The 10,542-nt window shown below is 39.6% G+C and overlaps 1 pseudogene; it reads left to right on the top strand.

The window, feature by feature from the left end:
- The first annotated feature begins 488 nt into the window (after positions 1–488).
- LOC145390660 (uncharacterized) lies at positions 489–6,958 on the top strand (annotated as a pseudogene).
- The last annotated feature ends 3,584 nt before the right edge of the window (positions 6,959–10,542 follow it).

The following is a 10,542-nucleotide window of genomic DNA, read 5'->3' as shown; positions in this document are numbered from 1 at the left end:
TTGGTGACATGACTGGGCAGGACATCCTGGCATATCTAGATAACTTAATAATTATGAGCACCTTAAGATCCGTGGGTCTGAAAATCAATATTGAAGTGCAATTTCCTAAAGGCAAATGTTGATTTTTAGGGCACTTAGTTGATGGCGATGGCATCAAGGCTCTGCCGGATAAGGTTACAGCCATGGTAACTTTCCCTACACCCAAGTCCAAGGACAATGTTCGCTCATTCCTAGGGCTCACTGGTTTTTACGGGAGCTTTGTCTACAATTATGCTGTTATTGCATCACCATTGACAATGCTACTTAAGAAGGATGCTGCATGGCAATGGGGACCACTGGAAGCAAAAAGCTTCAACGACCTCAAGAAAGTCATGACAGAGACTCCCGTGTTAGTGTTTCCTAATTACACTCAACTTTTTTACCTGTGCACGGACGCCTCAGGTTCGGGACTGGGAGCGGTGTCACAGTAAAAGGATGAGGAAGGCAAAATGCACACCATTGCACATGCCAGTAGGGCACTTAGACCCCCAGAAAGGAACTACGTGGTAACGCATTTAGAGACATTAGCAGTCATGTGGGCGTTAGGACATTTCCTGGATATCATCTTTGGGTATCGGATAATTGTTTTAACGGATCATGCACCCATACACGACTTGTTTAAGGGGAAGAACTTGTACGGTAAGGTTGCACGTTGGTTCAGCGAGGTAATGGAGTTTGATCCAGAGGTCAGATACTTACCAGGCCGACCAAATGTCATTGCCGACGCGCTGAGTAGAAATATTGCTGTTGCCATATCTGAGGATATCCCTCTTTCTGGGTATTCCCCGGACACGGTAAAGGCGGAACAACGTAAGGATACGATGTGGTCTCGAGTCATCTATGTCTTGGAGTCTGGCGATGAGTCATGTCTACCTGAACTTCCGGTACCGATGACTCACTTCCATCTTCAATGGGGTCTTTTATATAAACAGTCCCCTGGGAAGAACACTGTATCAGTTGGTTGTTCCTGCTACACGACAGCAAACCGAGTTACAGTTGATTCATGACGTACCTCAAGCAGGTCATCCTGGATGCGACAGATGCATATGTGAGGCAAGAATGAAATACTATTGGCTGACCATAAGGATGGATATAGAAGCCCATGCTAGTCAATGTGTCAAGTGCGCGGAAGTGTGAGGAATGACGGGACCTCTGATTCCCATTTTGGAATAGCCCCTACCGGAAAAACCATGGGATATAGTCTCCATTGATCTCTTACAGTTGCCAAGGCTCAAGCTATGTATTGGTGGCAGTGGACCATTTTTTGCGATTCACTGTTTTAGAACCTTTACAGATGAAAACTGCAGAGGAGGTGGTGCACGCTTTTGTAACCTCAGTGATTTGTCCATACTCAACACCAATGGTATTGCTCAGCAATAATGGCAGAGAATTTCGTAAGCAAGTGTTAGAGGAAATCTGTCGTACGTATGGGGTAAGGCAAGTGTTTATTATGCCTTACAGTCCCAAGAGCAATGGCCTGGTGGAGAGGACAAACAGGAAGATAATGGAAGTCTTGAGACCAGCAATTTCGGTTCAACCCGACTGGCAAGACTGGTTGCCACATGTAGTGGCGGCCATCAACTCCTCAGAAAATTAGTCAACGGGAAATCTCCTCATTATATCCTTTATGGAGAGGAGAAGGTGTTACCCTACGATTTGCTAGCTGGACCTCCTACCCCAGTGTATAATCAAGAGAATTATGCCAAAATACAGCTTGCAAAGTTTCAACACATACATAGTGAAGTACGAAAAAGATTAAAAGCCTCAAGAGCGGAGATGATGGTGAAACAACACAAAGGTAGTCAAGAAAAGACGTTGGAGATAGGCAAGAAAGTTATGATCAACAACCCTGAGAGAGCTTCCAAGCTCAGACCTAAGTTCCGTAGACCATATACCATTATGGAACACGTACGTGGACATACTTATCGGTTAAGAAATTATGCTAATGGAACTCAGGAGGCAGTACATGCTGACAGGATCAAACCAGTAAATCAAGGGCTAGGCCTAACTAACAAATCATCTGATGTGTTGTCCTCTCTGACTTCGTCGCAGTCTATGTTGTCGTCCGTACCTGTCCCTAACCAAGAGTATCGCAGCAAGCTACGATCCCACAGTAAGAGTGATGAAGTGAGTATCTTCTCTTACAAACATGTGGCTTGTACTCCTCTCGCATTGCTTGGAGTGGACCTATGGAACGACGTTGGACACGGACACGACTGCATTGATGCCAGGAGCACTGATGAGTCCATTTGGAAGGATATCTCCAAACTGCAGATATTGTTAAAGAGGTCTCTAAGGGATTGTTTCACCTCAGACAGCAAATGTCGGAAGTAGTCAAGTTATTAAACTAGAACCCGCAGTTGACGACCTCAGATATTGAAGCTTTGCTACAGACCTTGCATGGTATAACCGAGCTTCACACTGAACATATAGTTAGGCTCACAGACAGGCTCACTAAACTGCATGTCGCTTTACCTAATGCAGGTTCTGATCTTTCCAAACATGTCCATGCATGTACTAAGAGAGGACTTGTGGATCTCCTAGGTATCCTGTCTCAAAAGCTTTTGGTACAACGCTAGACAAGGACATAGTGCAACTGGGTAGACAGATGCATGATTTGACATTGGCGGATAACAGGCTAATCGTTCACATGTATGAACAGTTAGGTGAGTTCACTAACAAAGCTAACGAGATAATTAAGACTACCAATCATCTCGTAGGAGTTGTGAACAACATCCAAACCAACCTACTAACCCTGGCTAACTTAGTGTTAATCGCTGAGTACTTACATGCTCTCGACAAGTCAACCACTGCTTTGGAGTCGCATGCAGCCAATATGGTGGACTGCTTAATCGATGCGAGTTTGAATAGGGTTAATGATTTATTGCTTCCTACTCACATTTTGATCAGTGCTCTTGACGTAGCTATGGTGAAGCATGGATTTACGCCACTTTTTGGTATGAGTGAACTGGAATATTATTACCCATTGTTAGAGGCCCAGGCGACCCATGATGGCATCCTTATATTAGCGCCTATGAGGAATTCTGTAATATACAATGCATGGCGGTTCATTCCTTTCCTTTTTGCTACTACTAACAATACACTTGTTATTCTGAATGAGGGACCAGAGGTGCTACTTACGTCGGATGACAAAGGGTATATAGCTGGAACGACTGTGGATGAATTTGAGAAGTGTAAGACCTCATTTCTTGATCTCCATGTATGTCCTGCTTTCCATTTTGTCTTCATTCCGTCAGGGGTAGAGAAATGTAAGACACAAACACTTCCTCTGCATTGCAACATTGCACTTTCCAACCCATTCAACTGAAGTCAGTTTTCCATGCTCATGTACAGTCGGTCAAGGTTCCAGGTACCCCAGCCTCGCTCTGGGACTCGTAGTTTTATCTGGTAACACTTGGTGTAGTAAGCAGGGGTATCTTACAGCGACTGTGATTGGTGGATGTAGTCTCGACTATATCAGTGTTAGCACATATATTAAACAAGGGTAAGGAAGCATATGTGTAATATTTATGTATACATTGCTATATGTGATCATCAAATGTCATCGAAAGTTCGTAGATAGGAGGAAATAACTAAGCAAAAATCGATTTACTGGCAACATATATAAAACCTGCTGGCTGCCGGAACAAAATTTCCTCGAGTTTCAAAAAATATATATTCGTGTATGATGCTGGTTGCTTAATGAAGGTTATATTAACAGTGTAAACGTTACATAATATTATTTTGCCAGAGGACAGACACATGTGACAGTAGTGGCTAGTGGTAGCCCTACAAAGAGGCAAACGACTGGCAAACGAGCGTCTGCACAGTGAAACTCTTTGCTTCCTCTCTCTTCGGTCTTCGCTTTGCTGAACGCGATAAGTGGAAGCAAATAGTATGGTACTATAAGTTTATATATATATATATATATATATATATATATATATATATATACTATATATATATATATATATATATATATATATATATATATATATATATATATATATATATATATATATATATATATATATTGCTGATGACAATATTATTATGAGCATCCTACGCATCCTAAGAAAACTAGAGCTGGTGTTATACGTGGAGAAGCATACTTTTAGAATGGGTGTGGGTGAGGGAGATCATTATAATGTGGGAGGCAGAGAGGTATCATGATAAAGCAAGTGAAGGGGAGAGGAAAAGACTGAGATAGTAAAAGAAGCCGAGAGAGAGAGAGAGAGAGAGAGAGAGAGAGAGAGAGAGAGCAAGTGAAGGGGAGAGGAAAAGACTGAGGAAATAAAAGAAGCCGAGAGAGAGAGAGAGAGAGAGAGAGTGTGTGTGTGTGTGTGTGTGTGTGTGTCACCTGATACAGAAAGCGAATGGGGGTAGAGATCTTGAGGAAGGAGACGGTGTGTGTGACACGCACAAACATACAGTATACTTTTTACGCCGTTTTTCTAATTTCGTGAGAAGTGTTGTTTACTTCGTATTGAACGATAATGAAGAGACTTATTACTTTGTGACAGACGATTATTGTATTTTCTGATACATTCTATAAGATCCAAACTTCTTGCCTCTTACTTTCATCAAGATGAAAGATTTGGATAGCCTATGCGTAGGGTTTAGGAATATGGGCGTAGATAATCTGGGGTGTGGATAACTTTAATTTACAATAAAGGGGCGAATAGCAGGCCGTCGTGCTGTTTGGTGCTTAAAGTAGTTTTTTTTCATTCATTCATTGCCAGACGCCATGTATCCCAAATGGGGTGGCCAAGGGCTTAGAGTTAATTGTTTTACAGGGAGGGGCACTAATCCTCCACCAACCCCACTTGTAATCGGCATTATTCGTATAATACAGTATAAATGAGAGAGAGAGAGAGAGAGAGAGAGAGAGAGAGAGCACCTATGCAAGTAGTGAAATTACGTAAACTACTACATAATGAGTGACCACATGGGGAATGTTCACTAGTAACGTAGTATACAGTAAATGTAACCTCATGAAATATACGGATAAACAAAAACCTTGCACATTGTTCCCCACCGCATTTTTTACAGGACATTCAACAGTTACCATCGTATATGTGACGTAAGCAGTAGGCGTTACACCCACCAATCACAAAACTTCTGACATGCTGGCATCATCCATTCAAAGGCTAAGCGAGGTGTTGTGGTGACTGAGGCTTTGAAAGTGAACCAGTGTGGTCGCCATGAACAGACCTCAAAGACGATTAGTTACTCGCGGGCAAATAGTAGCTCTCCGAGAAGAGGGCCTATTAATCCGCGTCATCGCTACCAGACTCTGGGTTTCCACCCGTACTGTCAAGTAATAGATCAGGAGATATGCTGAAACAGGAATATTAACCGATTTAGGTATGTATGAATACCGTAATGCTTAGATATTTGACTCACTTTCATATCTGATTTATAACTATCTGTAGAAATACTTGCAATGTAGGAAGAATCTGTGTTGGTAAATGGGATAAATAGACTATTGTTTCCCTCGCTTACCAATTGTTTGTTGAATCTTGATTTCAACTCCAATTAGGTCGTATGCAATTAGGTCGTATGCACGAGTTGTAATAAAATGTAAGGATGAGTCCTATTCTAATGATTTTTTAATTGGTAGTTATATCATTATGGCAATGCTAATATTTGTAATCGTAGATTATGACAAGAATAATCACAGTAAATAATGGTAAAAACACATGCATAATCAGTTTTCTTAATACTTGCAGAGAGAAGACCACGGCCACGGCTAACAACTAGGGAGGAGGATGCGGCCATCAGAGCAGCAGTGCAGAATAACCCCTTCACAAACGCCGTGGCCATCAGGGAGGAATTACGGCTAAACGTTTGCAGCCAAACTGTGAGGTCACGCCTACATGAAGCCGGCGTGCATCACAGAGTCCCTGCCGTGAAATAATTCCTACCTGAGCAGAACCGTGTCTGTCGCCTCGAATTAGCAATATGTAGGCAGAGATCAGGAGTTTTGGGGTGGAGCAGTGTTTGCGGATGAGAAGACATTTGCCAGTACTGATCACGGGAAAATTCATTTGTGGCGGCCTAATGGCACGAGGTAAATAAACACAATGTTTTAATTCAAGGGGTCAGTGGTGTGACGAAACTGGGTAGGTAGAAATATACGGGTGCAAATTTTATACGGCAAAGGTGAATTGTTAAGACAATAATTAACGAAAGTAGCACTCGAAAGAGAGCATACCGACGCCTACACTGATGGTGGTATGTGCACAAACGATCGCCTCCGAAATAAATGGGTTCTTCCACGATGCATATCCTATGTGCCTAGCAAAATTCATTACTATCAATTCATAACTTAGACATCTAAAAAATAAGGAGGGGATGGAGGGGTAAGCACACGTCGCCTCCGTCATTGTTAGATGTAAATATGAACATTATTTCATAAGAGTAAACATGAATATGTAAATTAACTGACAATATGGCATGGAAATTATTACACATCTTAAATAAAGAAAAGGGTAAAATGCATAACCGCGAAAATAATATAGAATAATAATGCATAACAAATGAAGCATGTGGCATGTTCTTCACGAACATTTATTTCATAATCTTTATTCTCAGTTTGTGCAGATATGACAGACGTCACATATTCGAGGTCGCTAGAAGTGGCCATGTGACTCTGAACGTGTGTGGTTATATATCCATGCACGGTATAGGAGACTTTTTCCGTATTGATGGGAGATTTACAGCAAATAAATACATAGACATACTGCACAATCAGTTTCTCCCTTCAATACAGGAACACAATTTCCCATTCCCTGGTGGACCTATTACTTTCATTCACGACAAATGCCCCATCCACACGGCCAGAGTGTGCGAAGGTGGTTTGACGAGCAGCAAGACTTCAGGCTCCTGGAATTACCAAGTCAGGGATGCGATATGAACCCCATCGAACACATATGGACAAATATCAACATGTGGGAGCCTGAGTTCGAAAGGACACTGGAACAGTTACTCGACCACATAACAAGGCAGTGGGAGATAGCAAGAAACAAGCCAGACCTTGTTAGAAATATTGTCTCTTTTATGCAGGACAGGCTACAAGCTGTAATAGAGAAGGAGGGTGGATGGACTGAATATTAAACAATCTGTGCACTTACCTTTGTTTTTACTCAGCCCTTAATGCAGTACTACATACTATTTTAAATGATTGAGGTTATGGTATGGTAATACACAGTATCGTCTTGATTAAATATATACCTCAGACATTGCGCTGAATAATAGAAAGATTTGTAATGTGTAAATTTATAAAGCATTATATTATGGTATAGATGACATACTGTAAATTTATCTAAAGACAAACTATTGCTCCAAGCTTTTGTAGTACAGTAGTAAATCGTGGAAAGGGAAGTTGCAAAAATAATTCACACCAACGGTAAAACATGGCCAAATATGTTGTTCACGTTGAGTAATGCATTACAATAATGCACAATGAATAAAGTTATAAAATAACTAACATAATTATAGAAAAGAAATTATTTTTATACGTTATGGGTAAAATGGTCTAGATGCCTAATATTATAAAATGATGCATGACCTTCTAGGTAGAGTATTCCCTTACGTAGAGTTACATTTTTTGTGGTAGCCGCAGTATAATCGTAGTGTCAAATAACAAGTGGAAAATGTTACAGTAAAGCATTTTATAACATGTAAATTTACCCTTTCAGCCTCGTATATACACATAGGATTTTACTTTGGTTGACGCCAGACGACTTTAAGATGGCTAACGCCTAACGATTTTACTCTATTCACCCTTGAAGTTGAGTGTTATGTCAAGATTAAGTAGCCGTAAAACTAATCCATTTAAAACATAAATGACATAAAATATAACCATAACATATAATACGATATATAATAAAGTAACAATACAAGTATCTTCATAACAAGGAGGAATCATGTCAAAATACGTAATGAGCAGAATCTGTTTAATATAATGTCCGTTTATGACAGTGATATATAAATAGCGAACAATGTTTTAAAAGTATCACAATACAAACATTGTCGTTACCAAAACAAAATGTGAAGACATTTTATTAGCTTAGTTACTTTTCCATTACCTTGGGTAGTCAGACATTGTGGCTGGGCCCGTGAACAAGAGCTTGAATCACTTGGCAAGTATCTCCGGATTATAACCGGCATGGAAACTATATAAAACAGTGTTAACTAGATATGAACAATTACCGGGTAATACATGTTTTCGTTTTTTTGCGATAGTTATCAGCGATAGGAATATGCCGGGCGGCCCTAAGCTGTTTGGGATTAGGAGCCTTATGGCATGTAATGCGATTATTTCTTCCCCTTATCTTCCATTTCCTCACTGATAACTGATCCTTACGCCCGGTTGTCAGATAGCGTTATTGCTAGTAATGTTTGTTCGTATTTGTGGAACATGTTGAATTACCTCCATATTTTCGGAGATAGTTCCAAAATGCAACAGTAATTTTAACTTTGCCATTCATAGTGAGTTATTCTTTGTGCGTTTATAATAATATACTTAACACATACTTCAGCTTCAATTTGAGACCTACTAATAGCCACATTATAATCGGTCATGGGGCAAACTCGCGACAGGTTAGCAATTCCCATAACATCATGGAAAGTCACCATATATTAAAGGCCCTAAATAAACAAGAAAACTACAGTACTTGGTTGACATCGTGAAAGAAGACTGACTGACAAACAAGCCTGACAACCACTTTGACTGTCACAAGACTGATGCATCACACGTCAAGAATGAATGTTCCTACTGTTACGATAAGTGGTTGATGGACGGTTTTGTGTGTGTTACAGAGAGAGAGAGAGAGAGAGAGAGAGAGAGAGAGAGAGACAGTACAAAAAGAACACAACAGCAGGGGTGTGGTGAATGTGCTTAAACAAAAGCCACCTGCTGCTTGCCATAATTGATGAAACGATGTTACATGCTGTATACTTAACACTGCCACATATTATTATTATATTAGCAAATATATTTTGCATATATATTACTTGAGATATTATATACTTAGTCGTATATTAACATATTAACACGAATTCACAGTATGCAGTACTATATTTGTTTCATTTTTAACTTACATATCATTGTAATTAGACATCACATGTATTGGGCTATTATATATCCTAAACTGTAGGTTAACACATGTGCTTAGTAGTCTGAGTTAAGTTTCTCGAACGTTTTCGTAAAAGCGATGGGAATATACAAAATGTTTCATATGATTTCGACATGTCTTATGTGGTTTATATATATACTCAGATTTTTTTTTTTTTTTTTTTTTATCGAGGCGAAGATGCACTTGATAGATTGGTGATTTCTGGCTGAATGCAACATTACTTCATAATCGAGCATTATTAACTGACAACAAATACCTCAGGAGGAAAATTTGGGTTAGTAAATATTTTTTGGACATGTTGCATTCAGCCAATCATCATCAACCTGTCAAGTGCATCTTCGCCTCAATAAAAAAAACAGAATATAGGTAATGTCGGAAATATAAACATTAATATGCAACAGACATGAAGTGAAACTGGATGAAATGAATCAAACTGTATCAGTTCTGTCTCTCTCTCTCCCTCTCTCTCTCTCTCTCTCTCTCTGGCTTCTTTTATTCCCTCAGTCTTTTCCTTGCTTTATCATGATAGGCGACTCTCTCTCTCTCTCTCTCTCTCTCTCTCTCTCTCTCTCTCTCTCTGCTTCTTTTTTTTTTCTCTGTCTTTTTCTCTCCCCTTCACTTGCTCTCTCTCTCTCTCTCTCTCTCTCTCTCTCTCTCTCTCTCTCTCTCTCTCTCGGCTTCTTTTATTTTCTCAGTCTTTTCCTCTCCCCTTCACTTGCTTTATCATGATACCTCTCTGCCTCCCGCATTATAATGATCTCCCTCACAAACACCCATTCTAGAAGTATGCTTCTCCGCGTATAACACCAGCTCTAGTTTTCTTAGGATGCGTAGGATGCTCATAATAATATTGTCATCAGAAATATATATATATATATATATATATATATATATATATATATATATATATATATATATATATATATATATATATATATATATATATATATATATATATATATATATATAGGACCATACTATTTACTTCCACTTATCGCGTTCAGCAAAGCGAAGACCGAAGAGAGAGGAAGCAAAGAGTTTCACTGTGCAGACGCTCGTTTGCCAGTCGTTTGCCTCTTTGTAGGGCTACCACTAGCCACTATTGTCACATGTGTCTGTCCTCTGGCAAAATAATATTATGTAACGTTTACACTGTTAATATAACCTTCATTAAGCAACCAGCATCATACACGAATATATATTTTTGAAACTCGAGGAAATTTTGTGGTGGCAGCCAGTAGGTTTTATATGTTGCCAATAAATCGATTTTTGCTTAGTTATTTCCGCCCATCTACGACCTTTCGATGACATTTGATGATCACATATAGCAATGTATACATAAATATTACACATGCTTCCT

The sequence above is a fragment of the Coenobita brevimanus genome, chromosome 15 (genome assembly GCF_032717465.1).
Source record: "Coenobita brevimanus isolate Jiangsu-jjx chromosome 15, ASM3271746v2, whole genome shotgun sequence".
NCBI classification, from domain to species: Eukaryota; Metazoa; Arthropoda; class Malacostraca; order Decapoda; family Coenobitidae; genus Coenobita; species Coenobita brevimanus.
The sequence above is the reverse complement of the archived record's forward strand: the minus strand, read 5'-3'. Positions and strand labels throughout refer to the sequence as shown.